The 25,939-nt window shown below is 40.4% G+C and overlaps 1 long non-coding RNA gene across 2 annotated transcripts; it reads right to left on the reverse strand.

Moving 5' to 3' along the window:
* Positions 1–618: 618 nt before the first annotated feature.
* LOC110740903 lies at positions 619–18,805 on the reverse strand. 2 transcript variants are annotated; one of them, XR_004176574.1, is made up of 3 exons: positions 18,722–18,805; positions 6,911–6,991; positions 619–705 (listed from the first exon to the last, which is right to left on the reverse strand). It is a non-coding gene; the product is annotated as an uncharacterized LOC110740903 (long non-coding RNA). The 2 variants fall into 2 exon arrangements; XR_004176575.1 differs by lacking the exon at positions 18,722–18,805 and adding an exon at positions 11,848–11,933.
* Between the last annotated feature and the right edge of the window lie 7,134 nt (positions 18,806–25,939).

The following is a 25,939-nucleotide window of genomic DNA, read 5'->3' on the forward strand; positions in this document are numbered from 1 at the left end:
TGGATTTCATTGATTAAGACTATTCTCTCTCCTGAAAGCATCTGATGGGTAGAAAGTTTAAAAATAAAAAAGTCCACTTGTTAGCTTGATTCAGCTTTGTGAGTATTGCTGATAATTCATCGACAAAACACATAATCAACCTCATTTGTAGAAAAGGGCAAGAGGAGAATCCTCAAATGGGGAAAAACAAATTCCATCATAGATTCAAAAAGCCCATATAGGTTTTGTGTTCTTCTCCCTCTTATCTTTTTCTCTTAGTCCATCTTATGTAAAGATGCTGCCCCTGGCTTATGTCTTTGATATTGTCTGTCATCCAGTGGAATTTGTGCTGTGTCTTAAGAGCTCTTCTGAACCATAAGTAGTGTATTAATTAATTATTGAGCAAGTGAAACAAATTGCACATCAGTGTATTTTATAATTATTCTCCAATTAGATTTGGTTTATTGAGTTACAGGAGGAGGAGAATGGGATTTCTGGTTAGACTAGAGGGAACAGCATGCAGGGTTATGTTTTGAATTGGGAAACATTTTGAGCTTTCTTATTAAATAAAATCAGTCATTATATGTATCCACAGCAGCTGGAAGAGTGTAGAGAGAATGTTATTCCAAGAATCAGATGCCATGTTCCTTCTTTGCAGGATTTCCCCAACTTTTGGAAAGGCTACAGCTCATATGCAAGTGCAAAATGCTGTCTGGAGAAGATATGCTGGAAAGGGAAAGAGAAGGAGTTGACATGTTATTGGCATGGGGTCAATAATGCAAAGGGTAAGAAATTTAGAGTATTTCAGATGGAAGAACAATTTTGGATCTGGGATATCAAGGAAGAGAAACAGAAATCACAGCAGACATCATATTCAAATGGTCATATGCCATAGAGATACCATTTGAGAAAAAAATTTCTTGTACCCACTTCTGTTACTGCTAGTACATGTTTAGTGTGTGTATTCCTGAAATATTTGGTTACGAGCTTTGGACTGTTTTCCCTTGTAAGCTCTTCTCTCCTACACTAGGGATCCTCAACCAAGGTCCTCCACACTTGTCAACATTCTATACAATCTGGCCACTATCCCCTTTCAAATGTTACCCTTCCTGTGTTGCCTCCAGAATCCTCTGCATAGCCATCCATGCTGCTTCGTCTTCTGAACACTTGTCATGCCTTCCTGCACTTGTTCGGAGCATAACTCAATCTCTACTTGATCCTCCTCTTATCCATTTCCAGATTCTACCCAGCCTTCAATGTCCAGCACAAATACTTCCTCCCTTAGGAAGCTCCCCCTGCTTTCTCTACCCTGAGAACCCATGGCGCTTCTTTCTGAATCATTAGCTTGGCAACTTACTACATGCCATCATATATATTATTGCTTATATTGTTATTAACATTTTGAGGTGCTATGCCTTATCTTTCTTATGTGGCTGTTTGTCCTTTGAGAGCAGCAGCTGGGTCTTCTATCTTTATACTCTCCACAGGCTCTAGGACAGTGCCTGATACACAGTTGGAGCTCAATGTACAATGGTAAATTTGTAAAGCACAAAAACAAATTCTAAGTTCTAAGAAACATTTTTTCCATTCCTTGCAATTTCTTCTTCCCAATGATATTAGATTTATTAAACCTATTTTTTTTTTTTTTTTTTTTTTGAGACAGAGTCTTGCTCTGTCGCCCAGGCTGGAGTTCAGTGGCATGATCTCTGTTAACTGCAAGCTCTGCCTCCCGGGTTCACACCATTCTCCTGTCTCAGCCTCCTGAGTAGCTGGGACTACAGGCACCCACTACCAAATCCAGCTAATTTTTTTGTATTTTTAGTAGAGATGAGGTTTCACTGTGTTAGCCAGGATGGTCTCAATCTCCTGACCTCGTGATCCGCCCACCTCGGCCACCCAAAGTGCTGGGATTACAGGTGTGAGCCACTGCGCCCGGCCAAAACCTAATTTTTAAATTTGTTAGATGCTTAATTTAAAAAACTAATAAATTATTAGCTTTTAAAAATATTTAATTACTGTGAAGGAGGGAAGGAGGGCCCAAGGGATGTGAACTACTCTGTTTCTTGGCATAATACTTGTATTTTCTCATAAAATGCAGTAGAATAATATTACCTTAAGGAAATTACTTACCTTCATTAAAATTTGTACTTATTCTTGCTTCCATCCTTACTATTTGAGAATAACTGATGAACTTGCCACATGACATAAATAATAAAAGGGGGAAGAGAAGATATCACATTGGCTTTCTGGCTCCTTTCATACAAAAATGTCCCAGATTTGACCTCTTTTCTTCAGTTGACACTCACCCATTGCTTCTGCTCTCCTTTCTCAGGTTAGGGCTGGGCAGAAGCCCAATGTGATGTTCTGCTAAATCACTGAGCTATTGGAAATGCAGCATGCATCAAGAGGCAGCTAAGTGGTTAATTGCAATTCTTGGACTCAGCCAAACTAAAAGGCAGCTTGTTCACCAAGCCACCCTCCTTTTTCCTCTTTTCTCTGGAGCGATCCCAGCTCTAATTAAAATGTAATATTCTCCTTATGTGATTCCTTGGAAAAGTTTGTGGAATGACCACATAATACAGAGCAGGTTTTCCAGATGTTCCCTGTCTTGGCTGGTATTCTCATGCACAGAATCTCCACCCCCAAATTTCTCTTCTATATACTTACCAGATGACCTTCTCTCCCCTCCCACTTCTCCCCTGCTGTCCCTGATATATTGTACATAACTTCCTGAGTCTTATTGTTGTGCCTTCAGTGTATAAGAACCATTACTGAAGTGCAGTGGGCCAAGAAAAAAGTAATACTTGCCTCCAAAGAGCACTTTAATGCTATTTACAATGGAAAAAACAACTTTGAACTGCTTCCAAAATAATAGGCATTAAAATCACTTCTGTTTGCAGTTGAGATGGATTTTGCAGTAACCTTTCCAAACCTGCTTCCTCTGGATGTTTTTCAGTCCAGAGAGTGGCTTTCTCAATGAAAATTTAAAATGGTGCCCACATAAACACTTGACATACACCGCAAAAGGCAATTTTCCAACACTTACTCAAACAGTTGCTCGTGAAACCAGGGTCTGCAATCACACGATCCCAATGAAGATTGTACAAGCCTAGAGATATTATGAAACACTGTTCCAAGCTATGAATCAATAAAAGTGGCCATGATGGCATAGCCATCAGGTTTAGGCACATGTTCGATAAAGTGATCACTTAACATAGTTCCATGAATTCAATTTCCCACGCCTTTCCCCACACGTATTTTCCATCAACCTTATATCCCTTCAGTCTTTTAATCTGGGTTCATAAAATGTTACAAGGATTTCTCAGCCAGACGTTGCAAAATGGCACTCTGTAAGTGAAATCTATGTGATTTTTGTTTCATTTTTAATTCGTATAGGTTTTTTTCCCCACAATTTATGAATCCGTACTAATGTTTTAAAATTGTAATATTCCACTCACAAATTTGGATTCCTGGCTTCTTTTGAGATATCATTTTGGTCTAGCACTGGTCTGCTAGCACAAAATTGAAGGGCTGTCCCCTTCACAGGGGCAGGAATCTGCTAATTCTCTGGAGCTTCTGATTCTAGTAATTTTTTCCTTATCACCTCCCTGGCATTGAGTTTAACATTTTGAGTTATAACTTTTTCAGTTTAAATATTTTATAGCCAAAAATTGAGCCAAGCAAGACATTTAAAGCCATATGTTCTAAGTTTGTTTTTTTTTTTAATTTAAATTCTTTCTCTGTAGTGTATTTCTTACTTATCTGTATTTTTGACATTGGATTCCCAAGTAAACTGAGGTTCATCACAGAGCAAACCTACATGCTATGTTAAGAACGAGGGCTTTGGAGTTATGCGGCCTTGACTACTTTCTAGCTGTGTGGTGCTGAAAAAATTGCTTAAACTCTTTGTACATCTGTTTTCTTATCTCTAAAATAGGAATACTCCTTAACTCAGTAATTCTCAACTATAGTGTGCATCCAAATAATCTAGAGGGCTTGTAAAAACATGATTGCTGTTCCCAGCCCCGGAGTTTCTGATTCAGTAGGTCTGGGATGGGGTCTAGAAATCTGCATTTCTAACAAGTTCACAGGTTATGTCACTGGTCTAGGGACCACACTTTGAGAACAACTGTGTAACCCGTTGGATGAAAGTTAAACATGATAATTTTGTAAAACACACGGTGCGGTGAACTAGTCATTTTGACTGCAAGAAAAAGTTATATTTAACTTGTTAGAGGTTCAAAGTTTAACTCTTTATAAAGCCCAGTGAATTATTGCATTTGTATAAATAGTATTGATTAGTGGAGGTTCCACATGTAATTAAATTATTTCATTTCTGCAACCTATATATTTTTATAATGAAAAAGATAAAACTCACACCTTAACCGTATTTTGGTCTTACTTTGGATCTCTTGCTCTTTCACTGCTATAAGGGGAGAATTAATAGATTTGTCATAAGACATTGGAAGGAAACATGAGCTAGAAAGGAATCATTTTATATTGCCATGAATAAAATCACATTGCATTCTTCCACTAACCCCTCCATCCTCCTCCCATACCCTCCTGGAATCTAGACCCAGTGATGGAGGATCACCCTAACAATGCAGCGTTCCCTCTCATCTGCAGGGAACACAAAACAATCCGTGGTCCACTGGGTGTCTGCCCCTTCCCTCTCCCCTCATTGCCGCAGTGCTGGGCAATGAGACATGGCATGGCCTCATAGCAGACTCAAGAATCCTGGGAATGAGTTCTACATGGACTTAAAATCATTTAACAGATTTCTTCCTCCTCTCCCTCCCTCCATCCCTATCTCCCTCCTTTCTTTTTCCTCTTTCCATTTTTCCTATACTTGAACATTAAATATCATAGGGATATAGTATCCATTTTGCAATACTGGCAACTGACACCTCTTTAAAAGCAACTCTAGAACCCAATCCTATTTGCCTGATTCTAAAAAAGAAGTTCTAGCACAGTATTCAGGCATATTCTACTCACAAAAATAGCCCTGGTGCATATGCAACAAACAGAAGCTAAATAATAACACCTGGAGTTGAATGTGTTATATCTGATTACAAATTTACGGATCCCTAATTTTCAAAAAGCTTAACCAATGCAATGTACTCTACTTCTTCCTGTGGTAGACCACTTGGGATTTCAGTGCCTCTTCATCTGGGAGAAATGGGAGTGAATGTGAACTGCAGGGGCTTGTGGAGGTGCTGGGGAAATCTTACCCTAGTGATGGGCTTGTTGAATAGTAAATTTTGTTACCAAAGAAGGAAGTCTATGGAATCTCTTTTCTGAAGATTCCAGGGAATGTTCTAAATGCTGTTCTACCCAGAGACAGCAGACTGAGCTGAATGACCTCCGAAGGATCCTTTCAAGACTGTGATTTTGTGAATGTTTTTGTTATACCAATCCACTCATTGCTTCCTAGAAGCTTATGAAGCTCCACACATTTTCTCCACTGCTTTGTTAACTGCCATGCAGTCTTTTACGAGCACTTCTAATAAAATACCCACTCCAGAGAAGCAGAGCCCATCAGAGTCAAAAATGGCTATGACTTAGAGCAACCTTTGAGATAGGAGCTCTCAATTGGTATTTAAATTTAAATACCGCATCATAATTCAGGATGCTAAATCAGTGTGTAAAAAAGGATCAATACACAGTAAAACTACAAGCAAGGCTGGCATAGACCACATAGCTTCTTTTTCCATCTAAACACTCCCAACTTGTCTCCAGATCTGCTTGACACTGCCTCATTTGACATTACTTAGTCCATAAAACTTTACACATTTATAATGGGCAACAATAAGACTGGGCAGTTATTGTGGCATAAAAATAGGAGAAAGAAGTTACCAGACCATCAAATATGGACATCGTTTTCTAGCCAAATGCTTTATTAATGATAAATTAGCAGTCCCAAATTAACACAGATGTGATAAAATATCTACTTCATTGACAGGTTTTTATTATGAACTGTACTTACAGGCTTAAATTGAAAAGACCCATCTCCACAAACCACTTCCACATTTTGAATAATATTTCACTTGTGATAGGTAAATAGGAAGCATTTTAGGAACATTTCAATAAATCTCATTTGGAGTGAGACTGATTTTTCTTAAGTAGACAAAGTTGAGTTGGAAGACTTGTAAAAAATAGATTGATTATTTCATGGTGCCATAAGAAAGGAAACCACAATAAGTACTTTGCTGCTGACATTTTGAAAATCTAACATCCTATAGCTTGTTTGACTTCATTAGATTATACTAAATATTAGGAAGGTACAGAGCAATGGTGAAGAAATGAAACTAGAGAAACAAGGATGTACTTGCATAAAAAATTGGAAGGAAAAATGAATTCTTTTCATTGAACCACTATCTATTCCTTTCCATCCCACTTATGAGCTAAGTCATTCAACAGCTATTTACAAGACATGGAAGCTTAGAATTACGTTGCTTTAAAGTATGAGGACTTCAATATTGTGGCCTAACAACTAGCCAGTATCTTTTTCAACACAAGAGCAAGCAGTCTGGCAGATCTCTGGAGTTCTAAACCAACAGACCAAGTTCCTCCCTTGATTGTTTAGGCCTCTATGAAGAAAGAAATGCAATCCAATAATGACGATATTGGCAGTGGAGAAACTCATCCAAACCCCTATTAAAGCTAATTCAGAGAGACTTCCTGTACCCTGTAATGATATTTCAAGGCATCTTTTTTTGACTTGTGGTGAATTCAAATGTATGTAATGGGTCATAGAATAATAAGATTTTATTGTTCTTGGAATTGGGTTGAAGTATCTTCTTTACCCCCCACCTCCTTCATTCTATCACATTCCCATGCCCTCTCTGCCCTGATCCCAATATGACCTCACCGCACGTGTCCCTCAGGACCAATGCACAATGAGGATTCAGCACAGTTCTCACTGCCTTACCTCATTGGAGTCTTTGGATAACCTTCCAGGTATGGTTCTGAATCTTTCCGATAAAGCAGTAGCAGCCTTGCAAGAATTTTGCTATGAAAAAAAATAAAATGAACTGGACTTCATGATCAACCAGAAATAAGCGTGAACAGACCTGTTCTCAGACCAAATCAACATCTACCCCTCCCCTGACAACTATAAATTCAGAAGTCATCACCACATAAAGTGCCTCATGCACAAATACTTGAACTCTGACTTCCTTTCAACAGCCTTAATGGTACTGCTTCCCATATCATTTTAACGTGTCCTGGTGTTGTAATGCCATAAATGACAAGCTCAACTATGATCATGGCTCTAGTTGCCAGGCCTAACTCCACAACACCTCTGTCACGTAACAGGTGACCCTGATGTGGCACACACAAGGGAACTCTGCCCCCATAACTCCCAGAGCCTCAACTCTCCCAAGCTTTTTCTTCTCTATTAGAATGCAGAGGCCTACAACCCACTACTGCAAAGTACAGACATGAAAATAATTAACCATCTCTTCTGTTCAGCTATAACTTATATTCCCTCTGAGGAGAAAAAATGGAGAGAGAGAGAAAAAAAACTCCAGGCCCAGAGACCCACGTTTCATTTGGAACACTAGGGGTTCTTGGTAGAGATCATTAAAGTGTAGTTTGAAATATTTTCCTTTTCTCATCAAATCACTAGCCCTGTAATTGATGTCATAAAAAATATCTGTGTTCTGTTGCAGTGGGTTTCTCAGGTCCCTTCAAGTTATCAATTATTTACATCCCAATGAAATGAAAGGAAGCTGCATTGTAAGGTCCTGAAATGCCACCAAGGAGTCTGAGGGTGGCGTCGTTAATCTTGTGCATTGCACCCATGAAGAGCGCATTATACTCTACTTGGGAAAGTTCATTTCCCCTTCTCTGTCATACATTATCAGTGGATTTTATTGCTTCTCCTCATAAATAGTCTCATTGGGCTTTTTGTTTGTTCATCTCCTCCACAATTTATACTCATAAGGATGAGAGGAAAAACACCAGTGCCTTCAGATTCCACAGACCCTTTTCTTTGGGTCTTGTGGGCTTTAGCCATTTCCTCCTCATTCCCATGGCATCCCGGAAGTTTTGTTCACCTACCAATATTCACACGGTCTGGATTTTAGGAAAAATTACATTTGCTAATGGCATAATTTAATTGGTATTAGGATTCATAGCCTTCCATTATTTCTCCTGCTTTAACTTCCTCCTTCCCACACTTTCTTCCCCTATTCACACAACAGAGTAATTCTAGCAAGGCGAGATAATCACGCTGTTACTTTTCCATGGGGGAAGCAACAGAAAACATTTGATGATAAGTCTTAACATCCTAACTTGGCCATTATTCCTTTAGTAAGATGAAAAGGAGTCTTGGCTAGCACACTACCTTTTACATATTCTGGTAAAGAACTTTATAGGTATTGCTGGTAAAATCTGATACTGCACTTTGTACCAACACATTATTTTCAGGCTTATTTAGGATTGTTCTTTTATAGGCTTCATTGTAACAACTAGAGACAGTTTATGGAATCAGAGTTATATCTAAACTAGAGTGCAATAGGCTTTAGCTTTTCCATCATGGAAAGTGCAGGTCGAAATCAACATGAATCTGTTCCTAATCAGCCTATGTCTCTGATCTACAGACTGTATAAATTTGGTTGCTATCAATGATATGTCATGCAAGTATAAGTAGGGGGTGCTTATGTGGAGAAACCACTAAGAATATTCTAAAAATGTCAGAAGAAAGGAGCATGAATTTATAAGAAAAAAAATGGGTACAAGCAAACCCAAGTAACCTTGTGTAGTCTTACCTCTACATGACCTATATTTTCTATTATAGGTCATGATCTCCTTTTAGAGAACAGCAAGGTAGCTCTTTCCAGGACTGAGGAGGGCATATATATTATTGTTCCTCATTTAGTCGAAGGGAATTTTTGAGAATAGGAGGGAGCACGCTGGTTAGACAGGACTGCAGCCACGATTCTTTCTTAATGCTGCAGTTTCATGTTCTATATTTACTATTCCCTAGATATGTAGACATCTAAATTGGCATTAGGAGTGTGGGGGAAATTCTGCCAATATCTGGATCCTGAAAACCTCAACAACTTGATTAACTTCAGAGACTTGCAGTCCTACTTGCCAAGTATTATGCCATCCAGAGTTTCACAATACACCTAGCAATACAGATAACTAATATTCCTCTCTCCTTGATTTTCTGCAAAGAAAGGACTCTTTAGAACATAAGGGGATATGTTTATTTAATGCAGCTACAAGGAAGGTGAGGGAGACATTTTTGCAAAGTGATAAAAAGCTATTTAAACAATTAGGTGCCTGCAATGAAGACCCCAGCACTTGTGGTCTCAGCTTGGTGCTCCAGCTTCCTGTAGGATGGAGAGGCATCATATGGCTGACAGCTATGTGTTTCCTGTCCAGAGGAAGCAGAAGGGAGCCAGGAAAAAAAGAGAGTAGGGGAAGGAGCAGATGGGTAGAGCTAGAGAGGACTTCTAGCTCTCTCTGACCCCAGCCATGGTTCTTTTAACAGAATGTGGTTTTGTTGAGGACAAAGCAAATGCAGCTTAAAGAAGCCCCTGTAGACAATTTCAAAGCTGAAAAAAAAATCAGGGTTGCTTATGTGGAGAAATTACTAAGAATGTTCTAAAAATACGGGAAGAGAAGGGCATGAATTTATAAGAAAGAAAATGGGTACAGGCAAACCCAAGTCACCTGGTTTAGTCTTAACTCTCCATTATCTGTATTTTCTATTATAGGCTAGGATAAATGATTTCATCTATGTCAAGCTTAATGTTTTTCTTTTCTTTTTTTATCTGTTTTGTTTTGTTTTGTTTTGAGATGGAGTTTCGCTCTTGTCGCCCAGGCTGGAGTGCAATGGCGCGATCTTGGCTCACTGCAACCTCCTACTTCCGGGTTCAAGTGATTCTCCTGTTTCAGCCTCTCAAGCAGCTGAGATTATATGCATCTGCCACTACACCTGGCTAATTTTGTACTTTTAGTAGAGATGGGTTTCATCATGTTGGCCAGGCTGGTGTTAAACTCCTGACTTCAGGTGATCCACCTGCCTCGACCTCCCAAAGTGTTGGGATTACAGGCGTGAGCCACCGTGCCCGGCCGAGCTTAATGTTTTTCAAAGCATGTTTCACGTGGGTTTTGTTGGTTGTTCCTCAAGTAAGTAGGTCTGGCTGCTGTCCTGCTTCCAGTTTTAAGGCTTGGAGGGGTAGGTGAAGGCTCGCCTGGTGTCCAGCAGTCTGGGGCAGGAAGGACATCACTTAGCTTCTGTTTATGGTTTCTCCCCTACTCAGCTCCCCTAGAGTGCAGCCTCTGTCTCAGAGACTCCTCCGCCCTTCTATTACTCGGCAGGGCACAGTGCTGTTCCCCTTTCTCAGTGGCAGCTCTGTAAACGCTGATTGATGAATTAATTGGCAACAGTGATAATGACTGCTCTCAAGTACCTACAACAAAAGTTGTTGTTTTCCTCAGGGATCTGCCCAGAACTGATGTACCTAGGGTTGGCATTAGAAAAATAATGAAGAATATCAGCAGATATTAGTGACTGAGGAAGCAGGCGCCAATTTAGCTGTAGACACCACACTGAGATTCACACAATTAGAAGTTTACAGTCAACTGTTGGATGATACAGTCCATTAATCTTTCTAACAGTTACATGGTTCCATTTGGACCAGACTCAACTCTTATAAAACGCAGACTCATTACACTGACTCAGACGGGAGCCGGGAGAACATGTTCAAGGGCAGCACCGCCATTGGCACACGTACTTGAGGAACTATTTTGGCATCTTAAATGTGAAATGGAAGTTAGGCAGATTCTCCGGAAAGTCAGTCCTTGCTTTTGCTTATCTAGTCCTTTGCTCCTCTGTCCTGATTGTCTTGTCTGCTTGGGCTGGGAATTCAAATACAAAGAAAAGGAGAGCATCTGTAATCATCTGCTCAGAGAACATGGCCAGGGAGTTTTACCAAAGTAGATTTAAGAACAAACTCATCCTGTTTGGGAGGCTGTGGAATAGGCAGCCAGTGTAAATACAGCAACTCAGAGCATGAAGTGGGTAATTTGACCTCTTGAATACCCTTTGGAGCTTGAATATCCAGTCGGATTATATTGAACAAATGAGCACACAGTTCTCAAATCTACGGCCTTAGAATGATGGGGAGAACGCTGTTTCACCTATGTCCTTTCTATTACAGAGACATGCCTCTTGGCGTTATGAGCTTGGTGAACGTAATTTCATTACATCTGTATCGCACTTTTTCAGCTGAGAAACGATGTCTTAGAGAAGTAAAATGACTCACCCAAAGTTACACAGCTGTGAAGTGAGCAGGCAAGCATATGTAAATGGACCCCAGGCTTATTGAGGCCATGCTCTGAAATCTACCTTGGCATTACCAGAGGGAGAGGCTATAGTTTTAGCTTTTGTTAATAATTTTAACTCCAAAGAGGAGGAAAATGAAGGGTAAAATATGAGGAAGTTGGGAGAGAGAAATGTAGAAATGATGTTGACTTCACCTACATCACCATTGGCCTAAACTGGCTGTGCAGTCAGAGGAAGGGGACATCTGGATGTGGTTCTATGACGCTTGGGAATGAGAATTAAGATTTATCTGAGATCAGTTAACAAGTAGGCATCCTAATAACTGCTTAAAAATGCACGTGAGGCTGGAAAACGTGCAGGCTCTGGAGGAGAATATAGAAACGCTGCAGGACTGTCAGTTCTAAGCATTATTACTATGCTGCAGTGGTTTCCAATGACTATATAGTTCTGATGCATGTGGCATGGGTCTTTCCACTTAAAACCACTTTCAGGATCTTTTACACACTCTCCTTGTGTTTTCGTAAACTATAACCACTGTAATCAATATAATCAATATTTCCTACCAATAGATTCTGGTCGTTGAGCACTGAGCCGGTTCTGAAAAGATGGTTCCTGGAATCCTAACAGTGATGAAGTCATCTTGATCATCTGCATATGGATTATCTATGGCCAATTTTTTAATGCCATTCTGATTTCTCACAGCCCACAAGATCCTTCTGAGCCAGCTCCTTTTACACTCTGTCACTGGGAGCAAGGGAGGGCACATTAATTTTAATATTGGCTTTAGTCAGACCTCATTAGGAAGGTCAATATACTGCCATAATCTCACTAAATAATATGTTTAAAACACTAAATAAATAACACTTACGTTATCCATAGTTTTGGAACATCAAGGCAGCTTTTATTCTTCCAGTATCACAGCTTATTTAAGACTGCAAAGGAGTTTTAAGCACATTACTTTTGGCTTCTCTCCAACAATGCTGCAATATGATATTTAGAGCTTGTGAATCAAGAGACAAACATGTATGGCCAGGTGTGGTTTGACATAAAAATTTCTGGGAGACAGTTGGTCTCTGTGTATGATAAATGATCAAAAATCCCATTCATTTCTAAGGTCTGTGCTTTAAAAGGAAAGGTAAATATACCGAAGGCTTCCTTTTCTTTGGTCGGCATTTATCTTCTCAAGTGTGGAGGTCCATTTGATTAATGTCTAGTCATTTAAGGAAAAAGATGTCTTCTTTAAATTGCATGAAATATGAAATGATTAGGTCATGCTTCTGGGGAGTTTTTATGTCCAATTGCTTAAACTTTTTAAAACTTTTTTTTTTTTTTAAGTTTTGTGTTGTGTGCTCCAAGGAGACTCTCACATCCCCTGCATAACTCAATAGATGGGGCAGGCCGGGCATGGTGGCTCTTGCCTGTAATCCCAGGACTTTGGGAGGCTGAAGCAGGAGGATTACTTGAGTCCAGGAGTTTGAGACCAGACCTGGCAACATAGTGAGACCTCATCTCTACCAAAAAAAAAAAAAAAAAAATTAGCCAGGTGTGGTGGTGCAAGCTTGTAGTCTCAGCTAATTGGGAGTCTAAGGTGGGAGGATCACTTGAGCCTAGGAGGTTGAGGCTGCAGTGAGCCATGGTTGTACCACTGCACTCCAGCCTGGAGAACCGAGCGAGACCTTGTTTAAAAAAAAAAAAAAAGATGGGGCTATTTTCTGATGTGGATCCTTCTTTAGCAGGGGTCTTCCTCTGCTGGCAGTGATGGCTTTGAATTCTGGCTGTGCCTGAGTACTAGTAGGTAGTGGTCTCATCTGGTGGGCAACCACATGCCAATCTATCCCTCTTTCAAAGTTTCATTAATTATGAAAGACAAATGTCCATTCTAATTTGGAAATTACATTTTACATTGTTGGCCATGGTACCACATTGAGGCTGCTGCTTTTCATTATATTATTATGCAGTCTGGGTTTTTACTTTTGTTGTGTGCGTGTAGTCATTTTCCCCTAGTGGACTAACATAGTTTCAAACACTACATAAATAACCCAGTTCCATTTGCTAGTTTCCACAATTTTTAAAAATCAAGATACCAGATAAAATAATGTTTTGATGGCTAGAGTCTATTATCAGCATATTACACAAGCCTGGTCTTTGGAAAGGCATAAATCAGATAATGCAGTTTCAGTGATCTGTGCTCTTCTGATTTTTTAACACCTTCTGTCAAGGCTGCCTTTACCTGCATCTTTTGATAATAAGAGAATTAGATCATTGGCATCATCACAAGATGCATCTAGCAGCAGCATTTCTTCATTATTATCATTACCAGGGGTTTGTGGTGTTGGATTTCTTTCAGTTCCATTTGTTTCATGTCTATATGTTTCTGGGTTCTGATAGCGCCTCTCTCTCTCTCTCTCTCTCTCTCTCTCTCTCTCTCTCTCTGTGTATGTGTGTGTGTGTGTCTGTGTGTGTGTGTGGTTTAAGGATACAGAGAGATAGACTGAGAGAGAGACTAACAGACATTGACAGTGAGGAGAAGAGAGGTTGGTAGAAAATGAAAAGAAGTTGGGGCTGGGTGCAGTAGCTCATGCTTGTAATTCCAGCATTTTGGGAGGCAAAGGCAGAGGATCATGAGGTCAGGAAATCGAGAACATCCTGGCTAACACAGTGAAACCCTGTCTTTACTAAAAATACAAAAAATTAGCCAGGTATGGTGGTGCATGCTTCTCATCCTAGCGACTCGGGAGGTGGAGGCAGGATTATCACTTGAACCTGGGAGGCGGAGGTTGCAGTAAGCGGAGATTGCGCCACTGTACTCCAGCCTAGGTGACAGAACGAGACTCTGTCTAAAAAAAAAAAAAAAGAAAAAAGAAAAGAAAAGAAAAAGAAAAGAAGTTGGAAAAGAGAGACTGGGTAATGGTGTGCTGGGGATTCCTTCCTTTGCCCTGATCACATCCCTACCCCTATTCTTTACCTGCCACACCCCTACCCGTATTCTCTACCACACCCCTACCCCAATTCTTTATCTACTACACGCCTACCCCTATTCTTTATCTACCACACCCCTACCCCTTTTCTTTATCTACCAAGTAGCCTATGAGGCCTAGTCAGCTGTTCCTCAACAGAGGGGCAGTGTGGCTTCCTTTGAGACTGTTCCTGGGTTTTCTATCCTTTCCCTGTCTACCTTCCCACCCTCCTTCAGAATCAGAGGCCCTGAAATGTGTTGCATAGAGGATGTCTCACACAGAGAAACACAATTTCCCTATCTATCTTTCAAACGGCCTGTTCTAGACTTAGTGGCACATGAGGAAACATTCTCTTTGTTTCTGTATAAGCTGTCACTCCCTCTTCATGTCAAAGCTTCTGGTTTCATTCAGCCACGATGAGTAGAAATGATTTCCCACATAGAAATCCTTGAAGAGAGTTCCTTTTTCCTTCCTTCTTCCTGAACACACAGCTGAACTGTTCTTCCTGTGCCTGGGGTATAAAAGTGGGACCATGAGACTAAATTTTGGCCAACAGAATGTGGGTAGAAGCTATGCTGGCCACTACCAGGCCACTAAACCTTCTGTGCAATCTTCCAAGCTCTAGCTTCTCACTGTCCTTGGGCTGGCAGTAAGATATTCTGAGACCCTAGAAGACAGAGGATCCTCATGATGGAGGGCCCAGATCCGTGTCTCACTGCTAGGAAGAGGCGCTGCCAAGTGAGCTGCCTGGCCAGAGACATTCACACTGGTCTGAGTGAGCAGCACCAGAGATTTAGGGTTATGACAACTGTTAGCATCACATCAGAACTGCGTATCTGGGATTGTTTTTGTTTTTGTTTTTTTTAAGAAAACAAATCTGGTTGTGGTAGTTTTCAGAAAAGTCTTTTGACTTATAAGAAAGAAACTAGGATGCTGCTATCTTTGAAAAAAGAATAAATTTGTAAAAAGCACTGATAACATCTTCAGATCTAATATCCAACATTGTGCAGCATGGTCAATTTTCAAGAGGATATATATTTCCAGGAATAATCAGGACATTTGCATTATCCTCAGTTTTGGGAAGAAATTATTATAAGTGGTTCCATTTGTACGTTAGTGAAATCCCTAATCCCATGGTGTGCTTGTCAAACGACTGTTCGTTTGCAGGTATTCAACATTTCCAATAACAGTATTCCCTTACCTGCTTTTAAATCATTACTGTTTTTATAATGGCTTCATTATTTCTTAATTGTCCTAATTTTTTTCTTACCTATTCTTGTTAAAAGCCGATTAAAATGTGAATAATTTCAACATCCCAGGCATTCTAGAAACAAAATGAATTTCAGGTTTACATCCATTCATCAGTAAAAGGCAGAAGAGGAGGGCAGGATGGACAATTCTAGATTAACTTCAACTGAATTTAATTATGCCTTTATGCCACATCCTCATGGCACTCAGAATGTGGCAATGCCAGTGGTATTTATTGCTCATTCAGTCCTGATGAGGACACTAAGGTCTAAAGAGGTCTGCACAGTTAGATAGTGATGAAGACAGGCTAAGTCCGAGGTCTAACAATTTCCAGTCGAAGGAGCTGTGTGGAACTAAACCTGTTAATGTAAGTGGGTGTTCACTCTCTTCAGCACTGTGTTCTGTCTCTCTGGTTTCCTCCCCTGGCCCTAACCTAAGGCCCACAGGATAAAAGGCACTAATTTTATCTGATGCACTGGGAGGTTGACATCTCTAGATGCTTCCACCAAACACAGAGTTCAACTAAACCTTTTGACAATGTATTTGTGAAGGTTGCTTTCTATCACCACCCCTCTCCATTCCGTATTTCTTCATTTCACTGGCTATTCTTGCTTGAACCATCTCTGTGCAAAGCATGATAGGAAGAAATGTTCTATTTCCTGCAATTGTTAGAATATCACCCTCTTCTGTGTGGTAACAGTCTTCTAATTAATTAGGAGAATCACTACCAGCCAATCTATTTTCTCAGGCATAAGAACATTTTTTCTCCCTTAGTTCAGGAATATTGAATTCTTGTCTTGGATGATCCTTTAAGTAGCTATGAGACTTTGAACTAAACTCATCACCTTTCTGACCCTTAGTTTTTATCAGTTAAATTAGGGGTTAGTTCAGAATGCCACTGTCTCTTCCAGTTGGAATTAATCAATCAATTCAACAATATATGACAGGCACTGTGGAAGGTCCTGAGAATTTTAAAGGAAGAAGAAGGAGGAGGAGGAAGAGGGGAGGAGGGGAGAAGGGAAGGGAGGGAGGAAGGAAAGGAAGGAAGGAAGGAAGGAAGGAAGGAAGGAAGGAAGGAAGGAAGGATTTCCTGTCCCAATCTGGTTTGAAGTTCCTGCTTTTTCTAGATGGGGTGATGAAAATTAAGGGGTACCTGGTTTTCTGGGTAAGGTCTGGTTTCCAAAATCACACTGGGAAATGCAGAATCCAGGGACATCCCCTGAATCTGTCTGGATTCAGCCTCCATTCTTTTTTTTTTTTTACCCTGGATAATGTTCTTGAGATTTGAATTACCTATCACTTATATTAAAATTCCTTCTTTGGCAAGGTGCGGTGACTCATACTTGTAATCCCAGCACTTTGGGAGGCAGAAGCAGGCGGATTACGAGGTCAGGAGATTGAGACCATCCTGGCTAACACGGTGAAACCCCATCTCTGCTAAAAATACAAAAAATTAGCCGGGCTTGGTGGCGCACACCTGTAGTCCCAGCTACTGAGGAGGCTTGAGGCAGGAGAATTGCTTGAACCCGGGTGGCAGAGGTTGCAGTGAGCCAAGATTGGCTACTGCACTCCAGCCTGGGCAACAGAGCGAGACTCCTTCTCAAAAAACAAACAAACAAAAACTCCTTCTTTTTACGTTTCACTTGTCTCTTGTTCTCCTTCTAGTTTTTTTTTCCTCCCCTGCAAATTGTCAACATTTAAGAATTTAACCTGGGCATGATGGCTCATGCCTATAATCTTAGCATCTTAGGAGGTGAAGATAGGAGGATTCTTTAAGTCCAAAAGCTTGAGACCAGTCTGGGCAACACTGAGAGACCTCATGTCTACACAAAATAAAATAGAAATAAATTAGCTGGGCACGGTGGTGGGCACCTGTAGTCCCAGCTACTTTGTAGGCTGAGAAGGGAGGATCGCTTGAGCCCAGGAGTTTGAGGCTGCAGTGAGCCATGATCACACCACTGCACTCCAGCCTGGGTGACAGAAAATAAAAAGAGTTGTGTTTTAGATTCTCTACGCAGGCCACCCATTGATGCACTTATCCTGGCATCCAGTTCTTCCTATATAGACCTTTGTTCATTTGCATACACTTATATGTATTTACTACACTATAATTCTTATGCTTTATTTTATAGTTTTCTTAATATGTTGTTATAAAACTATATCTGATTGATCAAAGGAAAGCAGTTCCTTCTCTCTTCCTCTATTTCTCTTTGAAATGTTGAATACTTGTCAATCATATCAAACCAGGGTCAGAGGAAATTTGATGGAATGGTGGAGGCAGCCCAAGGAAGTCTGCCTACCAAGAGCCTCCTGGAAGTCTGTGCTTGGTATGCTGGTGCAGAACCTCTACAGTCCATTCTGTTTTCTCATCCCAGACAGCTCTGATGCTCTGCAAATCTAAAACATGTCCACCAGCTGGTCTCCATTTTATGTCTTCTCCTTTATTTATTTGCTGTTGGCAGTGGATAAACCAGAGATTGTCTGTGTCATTTCAAACTTCAGTTTGTGCCAACCCCTCTCAGCCTGGAGATAATTTTTCCCAACATGACCTTGTAATCTTTCATCATATCCTTCTTCCTCTAACTCACTCTATGTTTGGCACATGGACCCAGCAAGGAAAGGGTCTTGGTTCATCCAGAGCACAGATGGGAGTTCTTTTGTGTCACCTGCCAGACAGTAGATCCAGACTTTATGCTCACTAGCTCACTCTGGTTCATGTTCATTATTTTGGAGTATACCCATCAGGACTGTCTTGGTTACAAAGGACAAAAAAGTCATCTTTAAGGTGATATTAGTTTCTTTCTTTTCTTTTCTTTTTTTTAAGATTTAAGAGATTATATAATAATCCTAAAAACTAGGAGAAGTTTTGGCTTCAGGCATGGCTAGACTCTGGAGTTCAAATTTATGTGGGCTCAGTCTCTTACTCACTCTCCCTTTTGTTGGCTTAACTCTTGGAGGGATCCTTTTCTTAGGATAGCCCCCAGCACCTTCGGTCTTACACCCTCCTGGGTGCATGTGCAGCTCAGCCAAGAGCTTCTGGGTCTGATTATTACTGACCAGAGTGGAGTCTTGTGCCTACTCCTGAGATGATCATTGGGGCCAAAGAGAGGAAATATGTTCATGGCAAAAGCTTGGGTTACATGTCTCCTTCAGGTGCTGGAGTGTGCCCAATCTCAGTGTACACTGAGGTTAAGGGATGTGATTCCTCCCAGGAAACCAAAGGTATGCCTACCAGAATAAGGAAAAGGTGACTCTGGCCAGCCGGAACACCAGAGGTCCACTGCATCAGTACATTGCCTGACCATACATGTGCTTGACTCACTTCTTTTTCAAGATTATACTTTGAGAATATCAGTCTCATATGTTTTCATCTTGGTTTTCCAGTTGTGTCATTATCTCTGATTCTAACTCCTAGGCAATGAAGGAGTTCTCATCTTTTCAGTTCTTCAGCTTATACTTTCAAAAATCAGAGATGGTTTCTGTTATTTCAGTCTGTAAATCAATAGAAAAAAAATCACCATTGTACAAGGTTTCAACTGTTTCTCCAATCCAGCACACACATGGCGATGACTGCAGGGTGTTTATGGTTATGAACACAATATAACATTGTACATGAGGCAAAGAGCATATTTTGCAGTTCAATTTCATAAACTGTTTTCTAGTTTATCAATTCATTTATTCTGTTTTCATCACAAGAATTTTAACATTTAAACCCTGCGGAAAAAAAGCAGACAATCCACATCATAAAACTAACAAGTTTGGTAAACACAAAAAGAAAAAGCAATCATTTTCATTTGCAATTGTCTAAACAGTCCACAGATGCACATGAGCTATTGCCAAGTATATTTGTTTATTTGTTTGATTTATAACATGAGCTCAATGCATAAAAACATCATAGGATACATACAATAAAATATGTGCATGCATGAATCTGTTGGCTCACAATATTATGTTTCTTTCTGTACTTCAGAATTCCCTTAGCACGTCTTTGACACTCAATGTATGTTCACTAATAGTGACTCTTCCTGCAATTTCACATAACCACCAAACAAAAAGAGTAACTGGGGGGGAGAGAGAGAAAAAATATATATATGTAAAGATCCCTGTATCTTTACAGTCATTGTACTTTTCTGGATCCTTCTCAAAAAGCCAAATGGAAGTGTGTAGGTCTAGCATTTCTTCCTTTCCTCTCAAGAGACATAATGTGTTCATAAGACCTTATAATGTGATGAGATTCTAGGAATACTTTCTGTTACTCTGCTTTTTTAAATTTTTCTAATCAAATATTAACTTTCTAGTTCCAGAAGTTGAACTTAAACCAGATTTTTCTTCTTTTTAAAGTGGGATCCTTTACAGACCCACAGACACGATAAAGCATGAGCATGTTTTAATGCCACCCTCTTCCTTCCCATGACCCAGTGGTAAAGAAAATGGAGAATGTGTATGTATTTAAAGAAAAATGTAAAGTGTTTCTCACCATCCAGGCAAGGTATAGAGCATTCTAATTAGTTACTCCAACTAGTTCATGTCCCTAAGACACTGAGCCCATCCTTTTGTGTTTTAGGATGAAAGGATAGTTTGGATCTCAGAAGGCACCATGGTACCAGCCATGCATGTCCTGTTGCCTCATGCCATCCCAGAGTAACCACCAGTTCCTCTTTTGCAGCTGGATATAGCTTCAACTTACAGAATGACCAGCCTTTCAGAGGTTAGGCTGTCTAAGTACAAATAGCTATCAAACCCCTTTGCAAAACAGAGCTAAAATCCAATCACTTTCACACATCCTATGGTGCATTGCCATATTAAAATTAGGTTGTGTCAGCCAGTTTTATATTTAAGGCCCATGAGATTCAACTAATTTAGAATTCAATCTTGTAACTAAGGAAAAAGCCTCATTACAAATAGCCTTTGCTTGGCAGCTTTATGTCTCATAAAGAGGATTGTTCTTACCAAGATAGTCTCCTAGGCTGAAACAAAGGGATCACTGTTCCAAATGTTGGTCTCTACCGCAATTCTTTGATTTGATTTCCTCAGCTACAACACTGATACGGGCAGTACTCACTACCAAATGTATTCAACCTCTCAGGAATGCTCTGACAACCAATGAAACAATGCCCTAGGTTCTCTAAATTCTTTAGCACTTCCCTGAAAAGCACCCAGAAAAGAAGCAATGTCTGAACAGATGTAAATTTTACATATCCTTTCTTTAATTAAATAGACTAGTGTAAAAGACTCAGAAATTAGGAGTATGGACAAAAAGAGCATCCACTAATCTTTGGGGGATGTTTCTAAGCAACCGGCATTGTGTGATACAGAGATCATTACATCTGTTCCATTATTATGCCTCGTGTTCCCAAGGGGTTCCGAAACCTCAAAACATTCCAAACATTTTATAAAGAATCTTCCTTTTGCCTTATTAATAGGAACTGAGGACATTTTAGAAGCAGAGACATTGCTGGTGCAAATTCTGTGAAAATGGAAATCTTACACATTTTAGGCTTAGCCAACCAATTGATTTGTGATGCAAATGCTATTGTCCAATGTCTCTCACATCCCTGGAGTCTCTAAATGTGTGTGTGTGTGTGCGCGTGTGTGTGTGTGTGTGTTTTAATTTCAGTCTGGCATTAAAATTCTCTTAGTTTATGGCTATAAACTACCATCATCCATTCCATGTGGATATTATTTCCTGCCAAGTAGCACAGACTGTCACAACTACCACACTGACCAGGGGATTCCCCAAGTGGCCTCTGGATGCCTTCATTTAAGTAGCTGATATTTATGAGTTCTGGCCTTAGAATAAGAATTTCCATTATGAGGTCCAGACTGTTTTGGGCTGAAATTTTGATTTCCTGTGATTTCTTGTGGAATGTAGGCAGCTGTCAGTCTTCTTCATGACAGGATGTCTAATGAATCCAAAAATTAATTGTATTTCATTGTTTGGGGATCTGATTTACTATTCCTGATGGGCCAACTGTCCAGTACCTGCAATAAGTAAATGCACATTCTCCCATTTCTCTGGAATACAGTCTGTCATAATTCTCTGGACTTTTAAAATAAGAGGCTAGCTGTCCACTGCTGGAGAGAACGTAAGCTGTGGAACAGGATGACCTTTTGAGCTCCTTTCCAACTCTGTCCCCACATTCTGATTTCCCTTCTGGAAAGCAGATATTAACATTTGACAAGGTTCCATGCTTCTTCGCTTCCTCAGCTTTTGTATTTCAAACGTCTATCGATCGTGCAGTAGTTGCACACTATTCCTTTGTTCTTTATGTCTTTATTGATGCAAAGCAGTGCCAGAAACTGCTTTTTAACAGTTATTCAATCCCTGATGCCCTTCATGTATCAGATTTGGGATTTCATTTCTTAGAACTACTGGGCTGGCTACACAATTAATTGCTTCTTATTAATAAGCCATTAGATTCACCTGACCAGCCATCAACAGCTGAAGAAAAGCACACCTCCCCCTCCTTTGCCTATCTCTCTTTCACTTTTGATGTTGAAGCTGCTCTGCTGTGCAACAGGAGACTTGCTGGAGTGTCTGGAGGTCTCTGGCTCATTTAAAGTGACAGGCAATGTTATCTCCTGATAATAAACAGGTTTCTGTGGTCATCGCTATGACCTTTATCCATTCACCCATCAGAGAGATCCCAGAAGGCCACTGACACTTCACTCTGGTTAATCACATGGCTCTTAAGGAAAGAGGTTGTATGTTTGTGTGTGTTTAAATTTCCATCCACTGGCATCAGCAGTCTGTGTTCAGGAGGAGGCGTAGCATGCAGGGTAGCATGGCTAGGTCTGGAGAGAGACAGATGTTGGTTTCAAATCCAGCTCCACCACTTACTAGAAGACATCAAACAAGTTACTTCTTTCCTAAGCCTCAATTTCTCCTCCTGGAAAATGGTGGTCATAGTATACCAACCCAGCTTGATTGTTTGCGAATAAAACAAGCCTGCATGTAGCATATATTCCATAAGCATTTGCTAGAATTGCTCTCTTTAGCTTGCTGCCAATTGACTTATATTCAAAAAGAGATCTGCATGGTGTAATGGGCCAGGAATGGCCTTTGGTGTCATCAAACAGACCTGGTTTGATCCCCAACTGTGCCATTTACTCTGTGACTTTATCTGCTGATCCTTATTTCCCCTTCTCAGAGGGCAGATGTGAGGAATAAAATGAGGTAATGAGTTGTGCCTGGCATACAGCAGGCCCTCAAAAAATATGGATCTCCTGACTAGAGACCATCAGGACCCATTAGACTTTCCTCTCATGAGAACATGGGGCTAGGGCCAGCCCCAGGTTGATTCTGATGACCATTCGAGGACTCACAGTATTATGTGAGCACAGACCCCATCTGTGCTCCATGAAGGTGGACCTCTTGCCCCGGCTGTGGTCTCTCTGTATGCTCTGTGTTCATGGTTCTGACACTCCCAGGCACGTAGTCCTCTTGTCCCTCCCATTTCAGGTCTAAATGATTTATCCAGATCCTTGGGGCCAGATGTGTTTCAGAGTTCAAAATTTTCCATGTTTCAGAAAGATCATTCAGAGTTGTCTGTATTTATGGTACCTAACACCCCAGTGGACTCTGGGCAGCACTCCATAATCAAACACATTAATATTTCTGCAGTGAAATGTATGATTGCTCACCGTAAAGTGGGGTAATGGTAAATATCTTCACCTCTTTTCAGATCAGGTTTTGTCACCAAATGTATTCCAGTCAAGTCAGCATCAATGGCCAAATGAGTTTGGGAAAAATATTCAGTTTTCAGAGACTTTTCAATTTGGGGATTGCTGATTAGGGGGTTGTGGACCCATAGAAACCCTGGAGCTAGAATTAACTCCTCAGACCTTGTTTGTTTTTGTCCTGCTGACGTACAAGCCATTTCCAAGTATTCTGTTCTCCTCAGCTATAGATAGCCTTTCTCGTCTGTGCCAAACTATAGAATTCTCATTTTAAAGCCTTTTCTTCAGGACCCTGTTTTTGGTAGATACATTCCATTTATCCAATTCGCCACCTCCATCCTTTATTCCTTTCCCCACCAACTCTGAACTTGAATATTCTGCATAGGTTTCTATGGTTTGCCTTGAGTAAAATAATGATTCCTTGATTTGCCCTTAATGTATGCATTTTCTTTTTCTTTTTTTTTTTTATATCAGCCCACAGAGCAGGGATCTGTTATTAGATTCCTTATTAACTCGCTGCCACAACCAGGGACTTCCATGGGTTGTATGCATGCTAATGGGAGGAGAACCAAGCACACTAGACAGAAAAACCCAACGGAGGCTTCAGTCACTTCCATGGCCACAGGTTGCAGTCCTAACCTATTTATGTTCAACCTTCTTACAAAAGAGACTGAGTAAAAGGCAGTGAACAAATTAGTGTTCACCTCTGTCTTTATTGCCATAAAAACAACTTAAACTCTTGTTTTATCAAAAGTGAACATCATCTTAAAACAATGAAGAACTGAAAACTGTGCTCCAGACAGTGTTACTCTTGATGGTAACAGTGATCTTTATATAAAGAACTGTTCTAAGAGGAATATCTGACCTCGACTAATAAATAATAGTGACTGACAAGAGGAGTCTTTGGCAAGGTAAACGGGGAGCTGCTTACACTTGCTGGCTCTATTTCTCACACATCAGTCACTGCAATTCAGCTTAATTTGTCTTCTCTCATCAGTGCAAACAGTTCTCCCCGAGTCACTGGTGACCTGCAATGGCTGGATTTAAGGGCTATTTTTCAGTCAATTTTACTTAAACTCTCAGAAGTATCTTATGCCACAGCCAGCCCCTCCTACTTGAAATACTTTCTTCCTGTGATGTCTGTAATCATGTGGAAACTTAGTTATCTCCTTCATCTTTTACCTCTTCTATTCATTCTCCTCAGCAGGTCATCCTTCAGTACCTAATCAAGATATACAAGCATTCCATAAGACCCTCTTGCCTTTTCCCTCAGTGATCTTTCCCTAGGTGATCTTTCTATAGTCAGATGACTGACACATTTATATTTCCTGCCCAGGCCCATACTTTCCAACTCCAGACTTGTATACCCAGCCATCTCCTTCCTATCTATTCATAGGGGTCAACAGATCCAAAATGGAGCTCATGACCTCCCCTTCCAAATCTGGTCTTCTCTCTCTAGAAACAGCATCATTATTTGTTCTCTTTTGCAAGTCAGACACATAGGGGTCATCTGAAATCCTTCTGTCTCCCTCATTGCTGATATCCATCTACCACCAACTTCTGCTGGTTTTATTTCTTAGGCAGCTCTCCTGCCCACCACATCTCTTCATCTCTACCACCATAAACCTAGTCCAAGCTTCTATCACAACTCACCAAAAATTGTAGTCCCCTCAGTGTGGAGGGAGGAAAGAGTGGAAATTGGAAGAAAGCAAAGTCTCTGTTACAATAACTGTAGGTTTATAACTGTTAGGATAAGTATAATAATCAATAAAACATTATGTTTCTCAAATTTGCATCCTTTTGTTTGATACTGGACCATTTAGGAGACCAAGGAAGGGTCTTATTTTTTCAATGCTTTTAGCAAAGGAGTTCCTAAGAACTATGTCTAACTGATCACTGATGGCGATGCCATGCCTGTGGGGAGAGGAACAGTGGGGCCTAAGTCACTCTAAAAGCCCCTTAAGTCCAGGGATGCAACGAAAACTGGATATACTTGCTTCCTCTCCCTGGCTTCCTGAGTCCTGAATTGGCTCAGATTAGAGGATTTCCTTAGTTCCTGTATGATCTAGCCCTTCTGTGGGACAAGGTTAGAAGCTCCCTGTCCTGACACTCCCCTGACACCCACTCAGCAATAGACATTGCCCCTGGAAGGAGATTTGTAGGAAATCTCCTACAGATCCCAACTCAAGCCTGCATTAACCTACTTCAAAGGAGTCTGACTGGAATTGATCGGGTCTGGGTGGTTTTGTTCTTTTTCCTCATTACCTGCTGAATTTGTTGTTTATGATAATATATACCAAGTCTCATCTTAGAAAATAGACAGTTGCAAGATCAGCCTCATAAACAGAAACAATTGCAGTAACAATTCCAAATAGTGGCGCTCACCTCCCAATTCTGCTTTTTTGATAGTCTTTCCAATTTCTGTACATGTCACAAAGGGACACTAGTTGTTCATGCCAGAAACCAAGAAATCATCCTTAACACCATCTTCTTAGTAACCACTTCTACCCATATTCATGAAATCATCAAGTCCTTTTGTTTCCACCTACCAAATACTAGAGTCTTATGCCTCTCCCAAATTTCACAAGCACCACCCTAGTCAAAGCCATCATCTTTCTGTGCCCTGCCTACAGCAATAAACACCTAGCTGGTATTTTGCATGAACTCTTCATCACCTGTATGTATTATCTACACAGAAGACCCAGTGTCTTTAAATACATGGGTTGTATTGTGTCCTTCCCCCTTTGCTCTCAATCCACTCACTTCTTTC

This window comes from Papio anubis, chromosome 10 (genome assembly GCF_008728515.1).
Source record: "Papio anubis isolate 15944 chromosome 10, Panubis1.0, whole genome shotgun sequence".
Lineage (NCBI taxonomy): Eukaryota > Metazoa > Chordata > Mammalia > Primates > Cercopithecidae > Papio > Papio anubis.